The 11,502-nt window shown below is 41.6% G+C and overlaps 1 pseudogene; it reads right to left on the bottom strand.

The window, feature by feature from the left end:
• Positions 1-1,731: 1,731 nt before the first annotated feature.
• LOC123573485 (WD repeat domain phosphoinositide-interacting protein 4 pseudogene) lies at positions 1,732-7,501 on the bottom strand (annotated as a pseudogene).
• Between the last annotated feature and the right edge of the window lie 4,001 nt (positions 7,502-11,502).

Genomic DNA, 11,502 nt, shown 5'->3' with positions numbered 1-11,502 from the left:
TGTGCTTAACAGAATGCTTGACACAAAGAAGGAATTCAATCGTTGTTAGCTAGCATCATCACCATCATCACCATCATCATCATCATCCCTGACCTGCAACATAGCAAGAACTCTTCATTGCAAATTTTTCATTTATTTATTGCATAATAATAAAATATAATATCTTAAAAATATGCTATACTGGCTCTAAAGCAACAGTGTCCAACCTTTTTGGCACCAGGGACCAGTTCCACAGACCAGGGAGGTGGGGCGAATGGTTTCAGAGGCATTAGGTTCTCATAAGGAGCCTCATAAGGAGCACACAACCTAGATCCCTTGCATGCCCAGTTCACAATAGGGCTTATGCTCCCATGAGAATCTAATGCTGCCACTGATTTGACAGGAGGCAGAACTCAGGCAGTGATGCTCACTCACCTGCCTCTCATGTCCTGCTGTGCAGCCTGGTTCCTAGCAGGCCACAGACCAGTACCTGCTTGGGGACTCCTGCTGTAAAGGACCCACTATGAATCACTGCCATAAATCAGCTTCTGGATTGTCTCAAGGCAGCCATCAACTCTGGCCCATGCGCCTCAAATCCAAAACTATGTCCACTGATTCCCCGGGCTCAGCACAATTCAGTCATGCCTACCATCCACATTATGGGAGCAATGTAGTGTGGTTTGCAAGGGCAAATGTTTTGCGGTCAGACAGACTTGGATTCAAATCTTAATTCTTCCACATGTTATCTTTATAACTGAGCAGATCTCCCAAGACTCAGTTTTCACATTTATTAAATGGAGGTAATTCTTATCCAGAATATAGTGCCTAGAACCTGGTTAAATGCTCAGTGTTAGCTATTATTCTCAAGAATGGCCTTAGGATTTAAACTGAGAACTTAGTTTCATCCCTGGTTTGCAGTGGGACCAGGAAGTCTAATCACATTGTTGATGGATCAGAATGAAAATAGTGGAAACATTTGTCCTGGGGAAAAGGAATATCATACAGTTACTTGCTCTGCTTGTAGTCAACATTTTATTTTTTGATTCAAGTGGTCACTGCTTTCAAATCCCCAGAATCTACTGAGATTAGTGATGGCCTCACCAAGTAACTAGAGAATAGCTGGCATAGTACCTCATCAACCTTGAGTATACAAGGTTGGGTACAATGGGGTCTTAGTCTACATTAAGTTTTCATTTTGTCAAACTGTTCAGATTGACTTTTAGAAGGTTAGGATGATGTCTGTTGATTAGGTTTTGTCTGTTGTGATAAATAACATTCCAAAGTGATAACATTTCTGATAACATGAAACATAACAAAGGCAGTGTGTATAGTGGTTATGAATAGAGATTCTGAGCCATCTTGCTAACTGCATGATTTTGAGCAAGTTATCGTCTCTGTGAAATGGACTTCATAGGGTTGTTATGAAAATTTGGTGAGATGGCACATGTAAATTACCAACAGTACCTGATGTTTGCTTTTTGTTGTTTTTCTGTTGTTGTTGTTGTTGTTTGCCATTAAGGGTCTTTTATTTGTATTCATCACATCAGAGATCATCTCTTCCTAGGAAGCTTTTTAAAAATCCCCAGGTTGGATTAGGGCACTCCTTCTAGGTCCCTGACAATTTCCTCCAGGTTAGGGATCCCAAGGGGTTGCTGCCTTCCTAGGTCTCTGGCCTGGCCCTTGGGGCACACAGTCATCAAGAAGTGCTGGGGGGAAGTGAGCTCTTTATTTAGACATAGCTCTGCTGAGTGGAAAGTGGGCACCGGCCCCATTAACGCTTGCTGGCTGGTGGCTTCCAAGCACGCCCCACTGCCAAGGCTTAGCTCTGCAGTCTGCCACCGCAGGTCCCTAGCACAGCCCCCAGGGTCCTTAAAAGTCATCATCATCACAGATGTCAAGGTACGCGTCAAAAGCCTCTCTGTTGCAGTTTCCATCAGGAGTGAAGACTATTTGTGGAAGGTCCCATCTACGCAGATGGCAATGACACAATTGACGTTCTTGGAAGTATTGCGACAGAAGACGCAGATGCAAGCTGACTCAGCAGGCACAGTGAAGCTCGCCAGGCTCCACTGAGGGTCCACGTACTGCCCAATGATAGGCCCTTGCCCACAGTGAGCCAGTGCGGAGCGGTGGTTGAGGCGGGTATCCTTGAGAGCAAAGATATGGACGGTGCCTTTATCACTGGAAGCACAGAGGAAGGAGTCGTGGCTGAAGTTAATGCAGTAGACGGTGGCAGGGTCAGTGCCTCGGCACAGCTCTACCAGTTTCTCCTTGGATGGTGTGTCAAAGAGGTGAATAAGGGTACCCTTCTGGGAGGCTGAGGCCACTACAGTCCCTGGCTGGTTTAGAGACACACAGGCTATGTCACTCTGGTGTGCATTGATGGTGAATGGAGCAGACGAGGTGCCAGGCATTGTGCTCGCCAGGTCCACAAGTTGCAGACTCCCACACTTATGTCCCAGGAACACTTAACAGTTGCTTCTCCAGGCTGGGGCAGAGGTCACAGAGCCCCTTGGGGTTGTCCCAGGTATCAAACTCAAACAGCTTTCGGGGATTGTCTGGGAAGGAGTACACACAGATGCGGTTCTTCAGCACCATCATGATCTCGTCATGGCGCATGAGCACAGAAAGTACTGGCTTAGTGAAGGTGAACTCCAGCACCAGCTTCTCTTTGGAATCCTTGCCCTCCCGGGCATCGTCCCAGATCAGCACTGAGATCTCTGAGAACTTGGGGCTACTACTACCACCCACCAAGACCAGAAGGTTTGTTTGTTTATTTGTTTGTTTTTGAGACGGAGTCTTGCTCTTTCACCCAGGCTAGAGTGCAGCGGTGCAATCTCGGCTCACTGCAACGTCCACCTCCCAGGTTGAAGCGATTCTCCTGCCTCCCAAGTAGCTGAGATTATAGGTGTGCACCACCACACCAGGCTAAATTTTGCATTTTTTTTTTTTTTTTTTTTTTTTTTTTTTAGTACAGACGGAGTTTCACCATGTTGGCCAGGCTGGTCTTGAACTTCTGACCTCAAGTGATCTGCCTGCCTTGGCCTCCCAAAGTGCTGGGATTACAGGCATGAGCCACCATACCCAGCTGACCTTTTATTTAAAAGCATTTGTTTCTAAGATCATAATTCAATTGCCAGGAAAATTACCAGGTAATGATTGCCTCTAAGAAAATCAGTCCCTAAACTTGTCCCATCTCTAGCTCACTGAGGGTATAATCCCCAATATAGACCCAATATGAGATCACTGACAATTCCCTTCATTTTACTCTTGAAGAGAAAGACAGAAGTTATGAAGAAATTGTCATTCCCTGAGGGACACTCAGAGGAATAACCAGCCCAAGATTCTTTACGGGAATTCTACGTGGAAAGTGTTCACTTGGATTAATAAGCCCCTTTGGTTAAAAGGCAATTATATGAAGAAATGTAAATATATTGGGCTTTCAGTCATTCACACTTCAATATGAATTAGATCAATCATAATGTTTTCTTCTAACCAACTAGATGAGCTAAGTGTCTCTCAGGAAATGAGACTGTTGATGGCAAAAAGGGAGCAGAGGGCATTACCTAGCAGAGGGTCAGGTGGGACAGTGCAGGAGGAAGTATTTGGAAACAAGTTGGGGGTACATTCAGAAGCAGAGATATAGAGAACAGGAAAGGGGAGGGGACAGAGAAAGGGGAAAGAGGAATGCATTAATGAAAATTTTATTTTATTTTGTTTTGCCTCTTTGTCAAAGGAGAAGGGGTCAAGGCCCAATCTGCAATCTCAATAATAAATTATCGCTTTTCTCTCAGAGAAGAGGAGACAGGGAAAAGAAAAGGACATTCCTCTCTTTTCCAAGAATGAGGAACCACTCTGCTGAGAAAGTTTGCTTTGGCATTCATAGCAACACTGGAAGTTTGTTGTTCTGTTTTAAACCTCAGAAACTTGCATAACTGGGCCAACACCAGCCGTGCCAGGAACTGGTACAGGGTAGGTCTGTCTTGCCCAGACCGTCCAGGGAATGACTATATTAAAATTCTGCTCTTGCATAATATGTTTCACAGAAATTTTAATCATAGGAAATGAAACTGACTGCTGCAAAGAACCTGAACTTCCTATGGACACTGCCTCCTGCCAAGTACATGGCCATCCTCTCCAGACTCAGAGAGGTAGGGGTGGCAGAGGGAGGGTGGGAAGAAAGCAGTAACCAGCAAGTGCCTACTAGGGACCAGGCATGTGGTTTTGAACAATCAATGTTTATTCAGCATGCCCTTTGGTCAGGCATGGTGATAGTTGCTGGGGTTAACAGCAACAAAGTCCTGGTCTTTGCCCTGAAGAAGCTCACAGTCTAGTAGGGAAGAAAGAAGTTGAACAAGTAATTCCAAGGGGGCAACATGAGCAGCACTGCAGGCATGAAGCAGAAGGCTCTTAGCATCCCCAGGAAATAACTTATCCCTGTTTAGTAGATGGGCCACCCAAGGCTCAGAGAGATCAGACAAGCAAGCAAGAGTGTCGTCAGAGAGTGAACGTCAGACATCTTCTTCCCAAGCCTGTGTTCTTTCTACCAGCTAAGTGAAGGGTCTACCGTGTGCATGTTGCCAGGGTAAGGGCTTGAATAACAATCTAGGCTTTTCAAATTGTCTCCTGCCTTCAAAGGGTGAAGAGGTAAATAGATATATTTACCATGAATGGTAGAGTAGAAAGCCACGGGAAACTGTGGCCTCCCCCTTACTAGGTGGTTAGTCTTGAGTATGTCATTCAGTGTTTCTGGGCCTCAGTTTCTTGGGAATGTTACCTTTTTAGAGGGTTGTTTAAAAGATGAGATTAGATAGTAGAGGTGAAAAGTGGTCTGACCGAAGTCTGTCTGACTAAAGCTGAAGTAGTCCAAAATCCAAACTCTGAAGCCTGGAGTCTGAAATCTGGGGTCTGGGGTCTGAGGTCTGAAGTCAGAGGTCTGGTCTGGAGTCTGAAATCTGAAGTCTGGTCTGGAGTCTGAAGTCTGGAGTGAGTCTGAAGTTCGAAGTGTGTTCTGGAGTCTAAAAGTCTATTGTCTGGAGTGTGGAGTCTGTTGTTTGAAGTGTGGAGACTGGAGTCTGTTGTCTAGGGTTTGTTGTCTGAAGTATACAATCTGGAGTCTGAAGTCTGAAGCTGGAGTCTAAAAGTCTGTTGTCTGGAGTGTGAAGTCTGTTGTCTAAAGTCTGGAGTCTGAAATGTGGAGTCTGAGGTCTGAAGTAGTCTGACTAAAACTGAAATAGTCTTTAAACTAAAAACTATCATTCTCGTGCTTATTGGTACGATTGTTATACAGTTGAATACAGTGTTGGTAAAAAAGGAGAAGCAGAAAGAATGTAGATTAAACTTTGTTGATTCCCATCTTGCCTTTCCTTCTGCTGGAGCCACTTCAGATGTTTTGATTTCTTAATCCAAGTAGAGAGCAGCTTTAACTTGCTTTGAAAACATGTTATTCTGCATAGCAAAGGAAAAAAATTAACAAAATAAAAAGAACCTATAGAGGGGGGTAAGGAGGAGGTGGGGGTGGGGATGGTTAATGGGTACCTAAAAAAATAGTTAGAAAAAATGAATAAGACCTACTATTTGATAATTTAATTGTACATTTTAAAATAACTAAGAGTATAATTGTATCATAAGACAAAAGATAAATGCTTGAGGGGATGGATATCTTATTTTCTGTGACACAATTTGCGTGTATCAAAACATCTCACACACCCCATAAATATACACACCTACTATGTACCCACAAAAATTAAAACAAAATTTTAAACTTTGTAGTAAAATTTTAAAAAGAACCTATAGAATGGGAGAAAATTTGTAAACTATACATATAATAAATGGTTACTATCCAAAATACATAAAAAATTCATACAATTCAATAGCAAAAAAACAAATAACTGGATTTTAAAGTGGGGAAAGAATCTGAATAGACATTTTCCCAAAGAAGACATATAAATGGCCAACAGGTATATACAAAGGTGTTCTACATCACTAATCATCAGGGCAATGCAAATCAAAACCACAATAAAATGTCACTTCACACTTGTTAGGATGGCTAGTACCAAAAAGCCAAAAGATAAGTGTTGACAAGGATGTGGAGAAAGGGAACTGTTACACATTATTGGTGGGAATGTAAATCGGTATAGCCATCATGGAAAACAATATGGAGGTTCCTCAAAATATTCAAACTAGAACCACCATATGATCTAGCAATCCCTCTTCTAGGCATATACCCAGGGAAAATGAAATCAGTATATCAAAGAGCTATCTACACTCCTATGTTTATTGCAGCATTATTCACAATAGCCAAGATACGGAATCAATGTAAGTGTCCATCAATGAATGAATGGATAAAGAAACGTAGTGTATACATACACAATAAAATACTATTCAGCCTCAAAAAAATAAGGAAATCTTGCAATTTGCAGCAACATAGATGAACCAGTAGGACATTATGCTAAGTAAAATAAGCCAGTCACAGAAAGACAAATACTGCATAATCTCACTTACATGTGGAATCTAAAAAAAGCCAGACTCATAAAAACAGAGTAGAACAGTGGTCACTAGGAATGGTGGAAACAGGGACATTGGTCAAAGGGTACAAACTTTCAGTTATAAGATAAATAAATTCTGAAGACCTAACGTACAGCATGGTGAGTGTATAGTAATAATATATTGCATACTTGATATACTTGAAATACTTGATATTTGCTGAGAGTAGATCTTAAGTGTTCTCACTATGTGTGTGCGTGCACACACACACACAAATGTAATGTGAGATAATGGATATGTTTATTAGCTTAATTGTGGTAATCATTTCACAATGTATACATATATCAAAACATGTTGTACACTTTAAATATATACAATTTTTGTCAGTCATACCTCAATAAGCTAAAAAATTTTTAAAGCATTTTTAAAAATGATTGAAGAGGTAACTTGCAATAAGAGTTACGAAAGTGCTGAATGCTTCTGTACTTCAGAAGCATCACAGAAATGCAGATCATGCTATCATGTGTATATTTTATATGACTGAGTCTGCTTTCTATCTAAACATTACTCCACCTAGTACTTTGTGTACACAATATCATCCTGAGCTTTGGGTATTCCCAGTTTTCCAGACTCTTCTGGGCTATGGAAAGGCATAGTCATAGCTATACTTAACTGCCCTATTATGCCTTTGGAAACATGGGAATAAATAAATAAATAAATAAATAAATAAATAAATAAAATAAAAGACAGTCTCAGGGTCACAGAATGTGTAACAGGAGAGGTTCCGAAAGCAGGGCTAGTCTGCAGGGTAGGATCGCATGGAGAAGTAAAGAATGAGGACTTTCCAGACACCTTGATGGGAGGTCCCAGATCCCACAGGGGCTTAGAATCAGTGACTTTCTGTTTCAAGCACCCAGGAAATTGCAAAGTGACCAAGGCAAGGAAATACGCAAAGCTTAGCTTCCAGTTTTTGCTGGTGCAGTCTTTTCTGCCACACCACACATTGCTGTGCATTGTTCATTGTCCAGTCGTTCATCCGTTGAATTTCCATGAAGTCACTTCCGTGGGCCAGATACTGTGCAAAGTGTGTACAGGGGGTGGGGAGGCGGGAGGGTAGGTATAATTCAGGAAGGGACATGAGGTGCTCGTATCAGTAATTATGCCAAAAGCAGGATGCCCAGAGGGAATGATGACTAAGGGAGCTGGGAGTCCTTCCTGAGGAAGGTCTCGCTTCAGTGACTGAGAATGTACAGGGGCCGTCTAGGTCTCTCCTAGCCCCTGACTACACCTGTATGTTAGGCCGGCTTGTCCCACAGGAATGACTTAAGCAAAGCGGAACAGAAGAATGTAAACATTTTGTTTCAACAAGGTGGGGTTATGCTACAGTTTTGTTTTCTTGGTAACAAAAGACACAGCCAACTTCTTGTTAGGCTGACTCTGGGCTGCCGGCTCATGCTGGGTTTCATATCACGTCAGAGAACTCAGTGCTCCTGTTGTGTCTTGAGGGTGACCCGCTATCCCAATTTCCTCAAGACTATCCTGGTTTTAGCCCTGAAAGTCTTACTTACGTGGTGGGCACCTGGAGTGGCTGACCACCACCCAGCAGCATCCCCTTCTAGTAAATTCTGTAAGGCACTAGTGTGGCAAAAATATGGATTTTAGCATCAGATGGACTTGGGTTCAAATCCTTGTATGTGCTGTGTCACTTACAAGGTGTGACATAGGGAAGTTGCTCAGTATTTCAAAACACAGACGGTATGCACTCATGTGCTCATTACCAGGGCCTCATCTCAGCAGCGCCCACTTCCTTCATGCTTATTCACTCCATGTCACTGGGCTCCACGCTCTTCCTCAAACAGGCAGAGCTCATTCTGCCACTTTGCCTTTTCTGTTCCCTCTGTCTGGAAGGCTTGAATCTTTCCAGGTGGGCCCTTTCTTGCCCTTTAGTTCTCTCCTTCACTGTTACCTCCTCAGTGAGGTCCTCTCTAAACACTCACTAAAGACTACCTCCCCAACACTCCCAGATGCTCTTTGTCTTATCCCCATCCTATTTTCTCTCTAGCACTGAGTATGATCTGGAATTGTCTTGTTTCTTGACTGTGGGAGGCAGCCTTCTAAAATGGCTCACAATGATCCCCATTCCCTGGTATTCAAACCCTGGGTAATGCCCTCCCTTTCAGTGGGCCACCTAGGGACTTGTTCCTAACAAATAGGAGATGGCACAGTGATGGGAGGTCACTTCAAGATCGGTCATAAAAGACCATGACTCTTGTCTTCCCAGCACTCTCCCTCTCTCTCTCTGTCTCTCTCTGGCTTTTCTTGCTTGCATTGTGAGCTGCCCTAACAGAGAGGTGCATGTGGCCAGGACTGACAGTAGCCTGTAGCCAACACAGCAAGAAACGGAATCTTGCCAACAACCACATGAATGACTTTGAAAGCCAATTCTCCCCAAGTCGAGTCTTGAGATGACTGCAGCCTGTGAGAGACCCTGAAGCAGAGGACCTACTAAAGCATGCCCCAATTCCTAACCCGCAAACACAGTAAAATAGTAAATGTCGTTATTCTAAGTCACTAAGTTTTGGGGTGATTTGCTATGCAATAATGGATAACTAATACATTGAAGTATTATTTATCCCCCCTCTAGAATACTAGCACCATGATAGAAGGTACCTTCCCCATTTGGTTCACTTTGGTATGCCCAGAGCCAGAAACAAAATCTGACACATAGTAGGTGCTCAATTTTACTGAATGAGAAAATCATGAGGGCACAGCCTGCATACAGGCCATGTAAGGACAGATGAAAAAAATATTTATTGAATGAATGAGTGATTTAGAGATAATTAAATGTGAGAAGGGTAAGGAAAAAAGAGAGTATCTGAGCTTATTTTTAACCATTGCTATGGTTTGAATGTGTCCTCCCAAAAATTTATGTGTTGAAAATTTAATCCCCATTGTAACAGTGTTGAGAGGTGGGAATTTTAAGACTTGATTATATGGATTAATGAATTAATGTCATTATCATGAAAGTGGGTTAGTTATCACGGGAGTGGGCTCCTTATAAAGAGGATGAATTTGACCAAATTTTCTCTCTGTCTTGTGCCCTTGCTTCCACTTTCCGTCCTTCCCCCCTTCTGCCATGCGACAACCCTCACCAGATGCTGGTGGTAACATGCTCTTGGACTTCCCAGCCTCCAGAACCAGGAGCTAAATAAACTTCTTTTCTTTATAAACTACCCAGTCCATGGTATTCTGTTAGAGCAACAGAAAACAAACTAAGACAATTATCAAGTGGTTAGGCCCCTATTGTGGGCTCAAAAGATGTTGGATAAGTTAATGAAATGAAAAATTTTAAAAAATGAGGCATAGGTTAGAAATGATAAGGATGGTGTTGTCACATTGAGTGTGAAATGCCAGTAAAATGTCTCATAAGCATTCATAAATAAGTCTAGCTTTTCACAGAGTATTAAATGAGAAAAGGAGTTCCCAGAATAGTGTGTATATTCCATTTTTGTAAAAGCACACACATAAACACAAGTCTGGAAGAAGATACAGTCATGCATCTCCTGATGACACTTTAGCCAACAATGGACCACAGATACAATAGTTGTTCCATAAGATCATAATGGAACTGAAAAATTCCTATCATCTAATGATGTCATAGCTATCAGAACGTTATAGCATAATGCATTGCTCACGTTTGTGGTGATGTTGTACATAAACAATCCTACTGCACTACCAGTCTTACAATAGTACAGCATATATATTTATGTATAGTACATAACACTTAATCATAATAGACTATTACCGGGCTTATGTATTTACACACTTTTTATTGTTAGAGTGTACTCCTTCTACTTATTTATTTAAGTTAACTCTAAAATAGCCTCAGGCAGTTCCTTGAGGAGGTACCCCAGAAGAGGGCACTGTTATCACAGGAGATGACGGCTCCATGTGGGTTATTGCCCCTGAACACCTTCCAGCAGGACAAGATGTGGAGGTGGAAGACAGTGATACTGATGATCCTGACCCCATGTAGACCCAGGCTAATGTGTGTATTTGTGTCTTTGTTTTTAACAAAAAGTTTTAAAAGTAAAAATAATTTTTTAATTAAAAAAGCTTATAGAGTAAGGATATTTAAAAAGAAAATATTTTTGTACAGCTGTACATGAGTTTGTGTTTTAACCTAAATGTTGCTTAAAAAACAATCGAAAAGTTAACAGTTAAAAAGTTTGTAAAGTAACAAATTACAGTAAGCTAAGGTTAATTTCTTGTTAAAGAACAATATTTGTTATAAATGTCAGGTGCCTAAGTGTAGTGCTTATGAATTGTAGTGTGCAGCCATGTCCTAGGCCTTCACATCCATTCACCACTCACTGACTCACCCAGAGCAACTTCCAGTCCTGCAAGCTCTATTCATGGTAAGTGCCCCACACAGGTGAACCATTTTTTATCTTTTTATCTTTTATATTGTATTTTTACTGTACCAAAATGTGTTTTGATATATTTAAATAAACAAATGATTCCCATTGCATTACAATTTCCCACCTTATTCAGTACAGTAACATGCTGTACAGGTTTGCAGACTAGGAGCAGCCAGCTGTACCATCTATCACAGGTGTGTAGTCAGCTATACAATCTGGGTTTGTATAAATACTCTCTATGATATCTGTACAACAATGAAGTCACCTAATAAAACATTTCTCAAAATATATCCCCACCATTAAGCAACACATGACTGTATACCAACATAAGTGCTTCTTGGTGGGTAGTGCAATTACAGTGTTTTTAAATTCTTTCCTTTTGGTTTTCAATGTTTTCTACAACTGAAAGAACAAACAATTTAGGTATTTCCACTTATTCTTAAAAAATCAGAGAAAAAGCCCATGGTGGATTGAAGAGACAGTATCACAGAAGAGGTCATTGACAAGGAGGAGGTAACCCAGTGACAGGGAGAATGAGAGAGAGGACAGTGGTTGCTGTGAGCAAAACCCTAGTGTCATTTCTAAAGCAAAATTTCTGGCTGCATAGGATAAGCAG

Source organism: Macaca fascicularis, chromosome 5, assembly GCF_037993035.2.
Source record: "Macaca fascicularis isolate 582-1 chromosome 5, T2T-MFA8v1.1".
Classification (NCBI taxonomy): Eukaryota; Metazoa; Chordata; class Mammalia; order Primates; family Cercopithecidae; genus Macaca; species Macaca fascicularis.
Note: the sequence above shows the minus strand (reverse complement) of the source record. Positions and strands in the feature narration are given on the sequence as shown.